The sequence below is a fragment of the Nymphaea colorata genome, chromosome 8, assembly GCF_008831285.2.
Source record: "Nymphaea colorata isolate Beijing-Zhang1983 chromosome 8, ASM883128v2, whole genome shotgun sequence".
In the NCBI taxonomy this organism is placed as follows: Eukaryota; Viridiplantae; Streptophyta; class Magnoliopsida; order Nymphaeales; family Nymphaeaceae; genus Nymphaea; species Nymphaea colorata.
Window position 1 is genome coordinate 17,434,332 of NC_045145.1, and position 13,550 is coordinate 17,447,881.

The following is a 13,550-nucleotide window of genomic DNA, read 5'->3' on the forward strand; positions in this document are numbered from 1 at the left end:
TCTTCGCTGCTTCATCCACATCCTTGAGTGGCGGATATAAGAAAATAAACCTTAAGATGTTCAATTTTGACACATAGGTCTGAACAAACCATGTTCTTGTTGCATGAAACCCATAGGAAATAGCAATGATATATATATCTCCTCAGCCCTAAGTTGTGTACCAATAGCTTTAACTTGCATATAAAGCAACTACCTCCATGAAAATACTACAAAAACACTAGACCCCGCCTTGCTTGGAGTCGTCCTGGCTGGTGGACAGAGAGAAATTGACAAAAAGGACTTCCCAAGATGAGAAATATTTTCCCCAACTAAAACTTGGCTTGAACATCACTCCCCAAGTACACTGAGCCAGAAATCTCAAGCAATGTGGGCAAAATTCACTTTGTGTTCAAATACGAGGCTGAGTGTCTTGAGAAGGATGAGACCAAGTGTCCGGAAACACTCAATCTCTAATATCTCAACTATACACTAGAAACCTTCACATAGAAGTATGTGCGACTGAAGGGAGAGAGGGATTCGTGAGACATACCATCTTCGTGACTAAACGTCTGAGATGGTACCTCGTGACACCCTTATCGCACAACTCTAACTCGTCTCATGACGTACTATATTGAAGCTTTGTGTTCAGGACCAGGATGTAGCTCGACTCTGGCTTTAGCAAATTTGTGATTAATGTCAAACCAATGCGAGCACATTTAACAGGATTTCTTTCAACACATTTCACGCGCCAAAAAATGAGGTCGCTGATCTGAACCAGTTGTTGTCTGCTATGTCTTAGTCTCTTTTTTACACAGTGAATGTGAATCCTTTCTTTTTATGAAATTTCCTGTACTTCGCAGGATAAGGAGCATAAATCATGTGACTAGTTATTCCTTGTGTTTTCTTCTTTTGAGGATAACAACACATTGGTTCATTTTTTATTTATGATCTCAATTGTCTCAAAGTTGTATCATCTCTCGATCCGTGCAAGGGTGTATAAGAATACGTGCTCAGGCGCTCAGCAAATTAAGACCAAACCAAAGATATAAGCGAGGGAAAACATTGGAAATTGCATCAAATGAAGTGTATTTTGATCATTTTGGATTGTCTGACACAAAAGGGTTGGCGCTCATACAGGGTGGGCAGTCACTGTTAAAGAGGAAGAATCACAGTTCAATTCTGATGGGAATCTCTCCTCAGCTGTTGTCGCCTGCCCCAAAGTGGATCCTCTCATTTTGCTCTGTTAGCAGGGCTTGCTTTGTTGCATTCTCGCTCTAGAAATTCAAGAAGACAAACACCTTCCCATGGAGGGGGAAAACCCTGTGCTTACAGTACTGACAACAAAGGATCGATTCATCTCAGCCTTCAATCACTCAAATTTGGTGGGCCGCCTAAATTTGATGCAGTTTTCGGTGATCTATTGTGGGAAGATCCGAAAGTCAGTGGGCTTTACAGGGCATAACACAAGCGGCCGGCTTTTGTGCGTGGAAGTTGTGAGATTGAAGAAGGTGGGCTGTCATGGTTCCTAGATGAAATTTTTGCCTGAGTGAGCAAATTGACAAGTGTGTCTGACTGCATAAAGGAGAAGAAGATGGATGCGCTTAGTCTGTGGGGTCCCTGCGGTGGAGATCTAGGTGGGTTTGGTTGGTTGTATTTGGACATTAGACTCTGGAGTCTAAATAAGGATATTCCCATCTGCACATATCCAAAATTTGATATCCACAGTCCACACCACCTGTTTCTAAGATTTTAGAAAGTTCAAGAAGAAAATGGGCTGCCATTTGACTATACGTCAGTCGTTAGCCCACATATAGTCAATAGTTAGCCCGCAAGAAAATAAAGAGTATAACAAAAGGAGAGAGGCAAGCAAATCTTTGGCGAAAAAGGAGCATCCGATAATTTCTTTAGAGGAGATTTACATCTACGATCACCAACTTGCCTTGCCGTGTTTTACTGAACTTCTACAGCTCTTTTAGTTGGGCATTCCATCTACCTCATCTCTACCAAACATTTCACAGATGCTGGAGAAGTTTCAAGCCTACGGCACTTGTCCTTCAACCATCCCGACCTGCCAGTCCAAGAAGGAGCAAACGGCGTCATCAAGAAGCCAGCGTGGGTAGAAACCCTAAAAGCCTCTGCTGTTGATCAGAGTGTGAGCAAGCATTTTGATCGGCAATAAACATTACTGGAGTTGTACTGTTGATATTCTCCACTAGAACCAGTACCAACTTGGGCATTTTATATTGCTACGATTCTTTTGTGGAAGCAGTAAAGACGTCGGATGTCACAAAGTGGGAACTGAATTCCAAATCCATGAAAAGGAAGAGAGAAAAAATATGATAGAACTGGATTCCTATTGCAATAGCCACGTAGGTCCATACACAAAGACATGCAAGTGGGGCGAATCTGAATCTGGTACATGATCTTGATCGCCGTTCTTTGTTGCAGGATCCTAGTGAAATTTATTTTAGCCTTACCCCGTTGGAACTTGAAAGAAAGCTTACAAAAGGCTATATAATAGAAAACCTATTTGGCCTTCACAAGGTTTTAGTATCATAAAACTGCCTATCCATGTCATTGCCTATGTATGTCACTCGACAATATATATACATTTGGTCTTACTAAGTTAGCAGTATATTAATAAGTGCATACTAAAAATTTATTTAAACGATCTTAAACGACCATGAAACTAAGCTCGGACCTCAGTCCTCATCACAGGAACATGAGAAGATCAGCAGTAGCATGTCTTAAGAAAGTGAACATCTTTTTTAACCGATCTGTAAAATTTAATTATAATATCCTATATCCATCAAGTATCAAAATATATTGCATAACATAACATAGTATGCATATAAACATTACTCTTGCAAAGTAATACATCTGTATGTATAAATAGTACAGTGTGTACATGTAAATATATTAGTTGCACAGGTACCATTCCATACGAGTTGGTCCAACCTGAGCAGCTAGCGTCCATAGTTGGCTTATTCAAATATGGAAATGAACCAAAGCTTTGCTCGCCAAGTTTATCGAAGGATCATGAACTAGCAATTTCATGGGCTAAAGTGCGGAGCACCAAGAGCTGCTATAAGTTCATTTCCTAGCCCTACCTCCAACAGCACCTGTCTGCTAAAATGCATTACCGTGAGTTTCTGCTTCCAAGCAAAGCATGTTCTGAAACAAACAAAATTTCTTGCATTTAGAGGCCAAGATAATGCAACTTTATGTTCCTGAGCAATTTAAATAGAAAGATTCAGCAAAGTTGAGAGGATAAGAAAACTTCAAGAGACATGATGCTAGAGAAAATAACTGCCATTTGGGGACTATGGCCCCAGGGCACAACAGCAGTACCATCTAAGAATTTAAGAGAAACCAACGAAATAGACTTGCAACCCAAATGTCCTTCAGGTCCAAATCCTTGACCATGTGTTAAAAGGCCCTCACCTGTGACAAGGTCCGAACCTATTTTCACCCCTCATACTTCCCATACACTGTACAGTGCCACCTACTGCAGACGCTTTGCCATCTAGAAAAATTAACAGGAAGAACTAGTAGAGGATCACCTCAACAGATCGAGTCAGATAGCATCAACTGTTGATCCGCAGGCATTGTAGAAGACTGCCATAAGTTCATACCAGAGTCCAAACGAGAAACAATTTGGTGTCTGGGCTGAATGACACGGTAGTGATCTCACCAAAGAAATTGATCTCTTGCTCTTTGCTCCCACCATTCTTTGTGTCAAACAGTTGGACAAAGTCAGGTGGCTCAGTCATTCACAATAACTGCCCATCAGAAGTAAACTGGAAAGATCCGAGTGCACTCAAGTTGCCCTGATACCCCTTGTTTTTTTTTTTGTTTTTTTTGAGCAAGAGATTCGACAGGTAACTAAGGTCCCAAATGCAGTATGTCTTATCTTGCTTTCCAGTGGCAAAAAGGGAGTTCCATGCAGTTCCAAAGGAACAATCCAGGTGACTTAACAGGGGCATAACCATCTGCATGGAAACCACGTTTGAGCTAGCTTACTCATGAAAAACAATTTTAGAGGGTATTTGTTCCTATCAACTCCTGAAAACATGCCTCACTTTCATTACAAATGCCAGTAAAGCAACAAAAGAGGATCCGTAAAAACAGAAAACAACAGCTACAAAAGAAGATCATCATAAAAAAAAAATTCTACAAGCAACTTTTTACTAAGAAACTTTCACGAAAAAGAAGTGGTCAGTAAGGCACTTAGAAGTGGAAGGAAAAACTCTTTAAATTACAGAAACAATTAAATTGCCCTATCGTGTGGTCATAATAGTACTATATTTAAGTTCTCAATTTTCTGTGGTGCTGCCAAATATATTCTTATACAAATTTCATGAGATTTAAGATCATTTTCTTATTTTCTCAGTTATACAACAGCAATTATCATTTGTGAATATCATAGTAACCTATGCACACGGCTGCATCTACGTGTTGACAGGGTGCAGGCCATTCTAGAAACACTTGGCTGCAGGGACTTGGCCAAGCCTGAGTTTGTGTATCTATCATAGCAAATTAAAATTTTAAATTGTTTTAAGCAAGCAAATAACAAGCAATACATTCATAAACCAAAATTCATACTTACAAATTGATAAACAAAGTAACAAACATACAAAAATCAATGTAAATTAATTTAATTTAAACTTAAAAAAGTGGGAAATAGATTTGGTCAAGGTAACCAAAGTCCATTTTTGGACAAATCCAGCAGACTGCACACAACATGACATTCACCATCTCCATGGCAAACCCAGTGCCACACTAATGTCCAACTATGTTGACACGGGTGCAGCATCTTCCTAGCAGAATCCACTTTTATGTGGCTGCCTGGGTCATCCAGGTCCCCAACACTCTGCGTGGTGGCATCTTAGTTTTGTCGGCTCATGAAATTATCTGAACCTTTTTCCTTTCCGTGCTCGCCCTTTTGTCCCCAGATATCTTTTGTTTCAGGATCCAGTCTTATAGAGAGCTTCCTGGACAAAAAAACTGAGATTCAAATCCCTGTGGTTTTGGACATTTGAGTCCATCTGTACACATATCTCAATAACAACAGGCAGCACAGATGTTAGACAACATAATCTAAGAATCCCAGCTTATATATTCTATAGAAGAGAACACAAAAAAATATACATATAACAAATGCAGCCCTCTAGTACGACCAATTAAATCAGTGCTTTAAATGAGGGTAAGTACTCAAGCAACATTACCCTGCTGCACTAAGAATCAACCAGCATTCCATCAGGGTGGCTGCCCACAATGATGATAATCTTACCAACCGGACCTAGTGAAGTGTTTGCTGTGAAATAAAAATATCAAAATACAACCTTCAAGACACTCTTGAACCAAAAGGCAGCATAAGGGCCTGACAAACAGCCAGACAAGAAGGAAATCAATCAACAGAGACTCACATACACTGGCCATGGAAAAGTAAAATGCTTCGGAGGTGAAACCTCTTCACATCAAACTCTGACTCCACAATCAGTTATTTGAAGCTATGACAATGGGAGCACCAGTATACCAGAGAAACACATGTACGATAATAATATCTTATAGTTGAATCATTTACAAGTCATCAGGCATAAACAACTAAATACCCAGAACTATTGTATATTTCAACAGCATTTGTTATCGCAGTGCCATCGTCTGTCATTCTGGTGCAGGACACTCCAAACTGAACTAAATAATGTAACACAAGAAACACATAAAGCATAATAAAGTAAAGACTTGTTAACTGGGAAGGATAACAAAACGCTAATAAAATGTTCTCAAGGTTGTTATTAGCACATCACCAATAAAAAAGACAGGAAATTTTCATCTAGAGGAAAATCTCTTGGTCATCTCTCTCTCTATATCTCTCCCCCTCTTTTTCCATTTTTTCATTTTCTTACTTCGCACGTGGATGCTTTGAGGCTTGTGGTTACAGGTTAAGAAAATGACATTCAATAGTTGCATGTTCCTAATTGTCAAAATTACTTCCTTCCAGCATTTGGGCGTTCACTTCTTTTGTCTCTTTAATCTCCTTCCCCTTTTCCTCACAATTTGGATGATTTGATGCATGTGTTTACAAGATGACATATTGACATCAAAACATTTCATACTTTTAACTGTCAAAAGGCAAACAATTCTATGGAGCATCAAGTTCAGGATGCTCGATTTGCCTGGGATGCAATCATAGGAAGTTCTAGAGTTTTTACACAAGGAAGCATGTTGCAGATATATGGATACTATTTATGCATTTTTCTCTAGACAAGTACTATCAATATGCACAAGCTTCTTAGCCTCAAAGTATTCGCTGTCTGAACAAGAAAATTACAAAAACTTTAGTTCTACAGTACATGGAAAAGGCCCCTGAACAAAGGGAGAAACCTTCAAAAATTCTGTTTACCAGTGTCAGCATTCACTTCAAAGCACCGAAAGAGATTTATTTGAAGTTTCAAAGGATAAGTTCTTCATGAAGTCCACCAGCGACTAACAACTTATCCTTTAGGCCAATCTACCGGACTAAAGTTTGGGTAAATTCTTGCAGTAGGCTGACTGGGGTTTCCCTGTAGATGAGCAAATGATGTCAACTTCTGCTTAAACCAATGAAGAGGGAATTAAAGGTCTAAAATAGTGAATACGCCTCAAGCTTTTTTCCCTCATAACCATAATTTGGAAAAACAAACACCTTACCTCAGATGGCGTCAGAAATTTAGTCCCGTATCGAAGATTGTGAGGGATCTTCAAGAACTTATAAAGGGAGGTCATTAATGAGATGATTGACCTGGTTCCTAGCCTTTTTAGGGTTGGAGCCGAAACTGCTAGGGGGCCCGGTTAGGATCCGTCGAACTAGGGGCCCGAGCCCGAGAGTGGGTCGGGTTGTTATATGACGCCACATCCCCTAAACACTCAAAACTTCTGATGTAGCAGAAGATAAGGAGGACCGGGTAATGGAAAAACCAGATGTAAGGTACAAATCGAGCACTCCTGAGCCCAGAACAAATTCTTTATCTGAAGAAATATTGATAAGGTGATAAGTTAATAGACAGAAATTTGATTTCCAACAGGAATAATTTGGCACTAAATTTTGTACAGTATAAGAAGAAAGCAAGACAGTTTTGCAGGTATCGGCTACCCAGTAGCTCTGATATTCACCATCTTAATAATAGTCTACACTACAATAAATGAAACCAGATGTAGTCACATAAATCATGAATTAGGTTTTTGAATGTCACATTTGCACTTCTTAAATATATGAAAAAATACTTGCAGCCCAGCATAAGGTTGTACTACCGTAGAAAACAACTCTGCTGCACAGCTGCCAAGAGGAGGAAAAGAAATAGATGTAATCACAAGAATCATGACTCAAATTTCTGAATGCCACATTTAGATAATCAAAGACTTCTCGAATATATATTGCATGATAACGTCAGGCCAAGGTAATGTGGCACACTTGCAGAATAGAACAATGTAGCACAACTGCCAACGCAGGAAATCAGAAACTGAAATAAATGAACTTCTCATAGATAAAATCTTACACAAATACCTTCTTAAAAGGTAAGGCACTGTGAAGTTGGATTGCAGCCTTTGAATCACCTTTTGACTTACTAAATAATCACAACATCAACGTGATTTAAGCATATAACTGTTAACAGCATACTATTAGCTCCAATTTCTTAGGCATGACGGGTCATGAATAACCTCTGATTCTCTGCTGCATCGCTTCTTTCATGCTTCAGTTTCCCTATGATTATATGGCATTGTAAATTAAGTAAGCCAGCTAAAAGGTAATCTTCCAAGTTCCAAATCAACCAGAGGATTTCGTTAAAAAGAAAAGAAAGCACCTTCTGGTTATGCACGCCAAACAGTCACCCAGTCGTACACACCATGGCACCTGGGAAGCAGGAAGAGTGCCTATTACATAAAAAAAGAGAGGTCACATGTGATGTAGAAGAATAGACAGCAGGAAACTTAAACAAAACAAGCCAAGCGCCAACTCAGATCACCTGAAAATGCAGAACCATGAATTTCACATATCAAACGCTATGCCAAAATTGGTAGCACCTGCCATTTGTCATTCGCTTTTCTGCCTTCCTGTGCATGTACAGTGATACTGAAATTATACAACGCCTAAACCCACAGAGCCATTCCACCAGTTGCTCCGTGGAACTGTGGTGGCACCAAATGATGTGCTAACGAGAAAACCAGGGGTCGAGAACTGGTGCATAATGAACACTTGATGCAGGTAGTTCCATGCAAGACGAACAAAGTACTACCTCAGACCGATCTCAGATGGAAGAATGTTTCATAATTCTTGAGCGGTTCCAACCTAACTTGCCGATATTTTTCTCCAGCTATACTTAGCCTCTCCCAGGCGGATCTCCTGAATGTCTTTTCCGTCTTTTCCTCTCCTGGGCTTGCGCCAAATAGGGTATCTGTCAATGTAACATCCCGGGAACAAAGCATGTGTGTTTATCACGGGCCAAAAAGCAATATCAAACATTGAATTCATTCTCATAAGCTTGAGGAACATTTTGAAAATCAAGTTGCAAAATTGAGAGGAAGGAAACTAACATTCTCGTAGTTATCTTCGGACCCAGATGCCCTTGCTCCTCTACAACAAAATACGCCGTCAATGTCATCATTAACGTCTCCCATTTCATTATAATCTTCCATGTACTCATCCATTTCCACTTGATGACGAAACATCTCGCAGCAAAAATAATTCAGATGAACAAAATTCCTATCGACACAGAATTGTCCAAAATTTCTTATTAGGAAGTGACGCTCATGCACATAAACGGATTGAAGAACCGGATCTAAACAAATCAGTTAAGCATTACCCTTTTTCTGCAAAAATGACGAGGGAGGGACAGTATTAGAAGAAAAAAAAAAACAGAAACAAGAAAAAGCTGAAAAGAAGGCCAAGCACTTAACACACAGAAACAGTGCAATAGTAAATTTTAGGCCAAAACAAGTTCGTAACAGGATACTGTAAAAAGAATGATAAAACCGTACCTGGATCATGCAGAGATGAGTCCAAAAAGAAAGATAAGTATCACGTATCGTTAAACAAGAAGACCTCAAGTCTTACGAAGAAAGAGAGTTTCCACCGTCATAGACAACGTTTTTATACACAAAGAGAGAGACAGATGATGATGATGATGATGATGAACTTCACCTTCTCAGACGAATTTCTCAGAATTTCTTCAATGGGCCTCCACCGACCGTTAGATGTCGCAAGCCGGACACTCGTTCATATCGCGGAAGGCAGATCAGAAATTCTTGGGGCAGACTCGAGAAGAGCTATCATCCATTTTCCGGCGAGTGATCGCGAGATACAAAAAGAACTCCAGACCACGGACAGAGGATGGAGAGAGACAGAGGGAGGAAAGAATCCCGGGAAAAATGCCGCCAATCCGGCAGCGTCCCAAAGGACGGCACGTCGACGCGTGCATGAATGAAAACGATCTCACGCATATCAAAGACCCTCTCTCCTTCTCTTAATTACAGGATTACCCTCGCCCTCTTCCACTGGCTCATGGGCCTACCTGCGTCCAAAAGCTTTCTGTGGACTCTGAGTCGTCGCTTGTTTTGATCAGTTGCGGCTCTCTCCCTTCTCTCTCCTCAAAGGACCGACCACTGGAGCTTCTACTGGGCCATGAATTCTCTATCCATCATCCGTTCCCTGGCCCTGAGGAGTTGCTTCCCATTAGCCTGCTCCAGATTCTCTGCCAGCCGACGCACCACCACTTATCTCCCACTGCTTCTTCTTCCTCTCCTTCCGATTCGGATTGATCTCGGTGGCGTGCATTCGCATAAGAGAAAACTTGAGGAGCGGTGGTCGGCCTGCGGTAGCAGATTACTACCCAAGGTGCTGCGTCCTGAGGGAAATGGCGGCCGCTCACGCTTTAGTTTCTTCCTCCCCGTCTCTAGCCTCCAGCAGCTCGTCCTGGGACGCTGCAGCTGCTGTGAGGCAGCTCCTGAAGGGACGAGCCCTTCCGTGCTCCTTCACCTCCAACTCCCGCTATCTTCCTCAACTCGCCAGGAGATCGGCTTCCCTCGTCGCCAGGGCTTCCTCCAGTACTCCACCTGCCAAGTTCGTCTTTCTTCTGCCACTCTCGGTGTTCTCATTTCTCTTCCTTTTCTCATCTCCCCTCGTCAAATCATGCAGAGTTTTGACGTCTCTTAAATGGTTGACGTTCCTCATTTTTATTTCAGCAAAGGTGCAGACAGGGGTGGGAATCGCGGCGGAGATCCTCGCAAGCTCGGCCTTATCCAGGCGGAAACAAGCTCGGCCTTATCCCGGCGGAGACAAGCTCGGCCTTATCTCGGCGGAGACGGCCCTGCCATGGTTCAAGACCAGGGTGATCTCCCTGGTTGGCGCTTGCACCTACGGGGCCGACCCCCCCACGCACCCGCTGAACCAGGCTAACCCGTGCTCGATGGGGAAGTAGCATTACCTGGGCCTGTAGAAGGGGCTGGGTGGGTCAAGCGACCTGGCGTCTCCAGGTGGGCCTTAACCCGCTGAGGTTCGGCGAGGATAAGAAAATCAATGACGGAAGGGAATACCTCCAAAAGGCCGAAATTCCTGCTCCTATGGTTATTCATTTTAACTTAATACTTAAGAGCATTCCTTTACACCAACAAAAATCAAGCGGATGAATAAGCTTTCACTAACCCTATGCTATAACTATATCATGACTGAAGAATGTAAAAAATGGAAAGCTGGCCATGTTGGCAGTACCTTTAATTATCTAAAGGTTGGTTTACTTGGTACTATTAGGGGTCATACCAGAACTTGCTAGCTCATTTGAACTAACCTATCAACGAAGTTGGTTATATATATCATGTATGAAACTTCATTGTGATGTTTTAATAGTGACAAAAATTATTCATGAAACCTTTTGTATAGATAAAAAAACCATAAAAAGAAGATTTAGAGGTTAGGTGAAGGTAAAATTTGTCTGTGTGTACATCGTTATGACCAATATGCATGTCTACGCAATAAAATAATCTTTTCATTTTTTTTGTTTCGCTCATAGCGTTATCTTATTATTTTACATTTATGTTTAGAATTATCTCATACATCTATCTGTTATCAAATTATCACATAAATATTTTATTATCTCACAAATATTATTTCATACTTATATTTAGTGTCATCTTATACTTATGTTTAGCATTATCTCATACATCTATCTTTATGTCATTATCTCATAAATCTTTTGCATGAAAGTTATACATATTGATAGTATAATCTTATTTGGCATAGGTTCATTGTATACACGGAATGACGTATAGAACTTTCTCTCCCCATCAACAACATCCTCTCAACCCAACAATAGGGCTGGAGCCCTCCCCTTTCCCGTGATCCACAGCCTACCCTACTGGTCGCTCTAAATCCTCCAAGCTACCAACAACAACATCCTCACCAGCCCAAATTCTTATTGATCTCAATGTATCGCAAGTGTCCTGTCTGTTTTTCATCTTTCACAATTGAAAATCTAAACATCCACAATATGTTCCTTTGCTAAGATAAGCATTATAGTTGTGTTCTGTCTGAGGTACCAAATCAGACGAACTGCTAAATAATTGCATTACGTATCTTATTAACATAAGTTCACAAATTGGCAAATAAGTTAAGCTGACACATACTCTTCACAAAGGTTGCCGCACCCAAATTGACACCGACTCAAGTGCAGGTGAAGTTCAGACATGGCTTGAGTGCAGGGGTGGAGGGAAGGGGGGCCCGCCTAGGCTCTGTTTCGATCCAGCTAATTGAAAAAAAAAATGACATTAAAAAAATTGAAAATTTTTATTTGCGTAATGTATTTTTTAGATTTGGGTTTAGTTTGACCCTATCGAATAAGTTCGTTGGACTGTTTGGCCTGCCCTTAAAAAAAAATCCTCGCTTGAGTATAATAATAAACAAATTGCTTTGAAACATTGATTAAGTCAAAGCTTGGTAGTTGTCAATAACAAGTGCTAGTTGTATTGTTTGTACATAATAGACCAAAACTTACACTCTTTTTTTTTTTTTTGCAAAAATGCCGCATCACACCCCCCCTCATCATTGGATTACCCAACATTTGGATAGACAAGCAATTTTGTAGCCTACCCTAAGAATAAGGATGTGGCAATCTTACAGAGCAATTTCATAAAAACCTAATTTCTTAAATTTTTTGAACCTTAGTTTGTGTGTTTGGATGACAATCTAAAATGTAGTTTTTGTTCATATGACAAAGCCAAATCTTTGAGGGTGCATATAAAAACTAATGGCAGCTTATGTTATACTTGATATACAATAACAAACACACTCATTGGCATTTGGCTATATTAAAATTCAATTCAAACAGCAAAGTTAAGATTTGCTTTACATAAATTTTTTTGCGTTCACGCTTATCTTCACATATAATTTAAAAATAAGTAAGAGCTTGAAGTATATTCATAAACCAGGAAAAAAAAAAAAGAACCAGCTAAGATTGTAAGAACGTAATTTTACTGATAGAGGATTTGGATAAGTTTGTAAAGAAAATGCTCAACTTAAAAAATTTACATTTGTAGCGAATGGGTTTTGATAAACTTTACTTTTGAGTCACTGTCACCGGACATAACATTTAGAAGAAGAAGCCGTTTGATTGTTGTCATGTAGGACAAAAACGGATAGGACGTCCTTTCAAACAACGGCATGAAACAAGTTTTTAATAACTTCAAAAAAGTTGAAAAAAATGGCAGCTGAATTTTTGTTCAACAATTAGTCTCTATCACTAGATTATGTTCTTCTGGTTCAGCTAGCATTATCGATTTAACGAAGATTCACTGTAAGCTTTTATTTGACAGTTTCTGTATAAAAGAATTGCAGAAGTTAATATCTTTTATGAGATTTTGATTAAAAAACAACCTTGAAATCGAGAATTTCTCAGAAAAACTGAAAAGGCAACGAAGATCGATGGCGTTGCGTTGTCTCTCTTTTCTTCGAATGATGAAAGGCAGGAGAAGCACCAATACATATTTAAATTTCAAAACACAGAGAAGAGAATCCATGCCTGCCACCATAGCCATACGCGCCCCGATGTCCGTACAGAAACACTCCGACCCCTGATCTTTCGGATCTCCTTCCTCCACTTTTTCTTTTGTTTTCTTCCTTTACCCTTTTCTCGTTCTCCCCTCTCTGATTCAAAGGTGAACTCCGGAGATAAGGCAGCCACCGGCTCGCTGACGTGCGCATCTTCTTGACTGGTAGCCGCAACTCTGCAACTCGACGGTGCAACACCGCAAGCTCCGCACACAGACAACCTCTCTCTCTCTCTCCCTCTCTCTCTCTGAGCAGAAGAGAGAGAGAGAGACAGAGAGAGTGTGGGGGCGTGCGAGTCCATTTTTCCGGCCACAGAGAGAAAGAGCGTTGGGGGTGTTGCTGCGAATCCAATATTCCTCCGGCCTGAGAAGGACAGGAAGAGAAAGACTCATGGTCTCTCTTTTTCTCTCCTCTCTCTTCACGCAACCTCCATCTCGACGTGGTTAAGAAATGTGAGAGAGAGAGAACCACTTGATTCGGTGCTGTCGGAAGG

The 13,550-nt window shown here is 40.5% G+C and overlaps 1 long non-coding RNA gene across 8 annotated transcripts; it reads right to left on the minus strand.

Moving 5' to 3' along the window:
* Positions 1-2,793: 2,793 nt before the first annotated feature.
* Positions 2,794-10,064, minus strand: LOC116258456 (uncharacterized). Of its 8 annotated transcripts, none has more exons than XR_007574020.1 (9): positions 9,161-10,064; positions 8,554-8,829; positions 7,986-8,414; positions 7,824-7,893; positions 7,526-7,723; positions 6,673-6,990; positions 4,735-6,545; positions 3,543-3,971; positions 2,794-3,153 (listed from the first exon to the last, which is right to left on the minus strand). It is a non-coding gene; the product is annotated as an uncharacterized LOC116258456 (long non-coding RNA). The 8 variants fall into 8 exon arrangements; XR_007574016.1 differs by having other exon boundaries at positions 3,543-6,545; positions 7,986-8,073; positions 8,256-8,414; positions 9,161-10,063; XR_007574018.1 differs by having other exon boundaries at positions 3,543-4,973; positions 5,208-6,545; positions 9,161-10,063.
* Between the last annotated feature and the right edge of the window lie 3,486 nt (positions 10,065-13,550).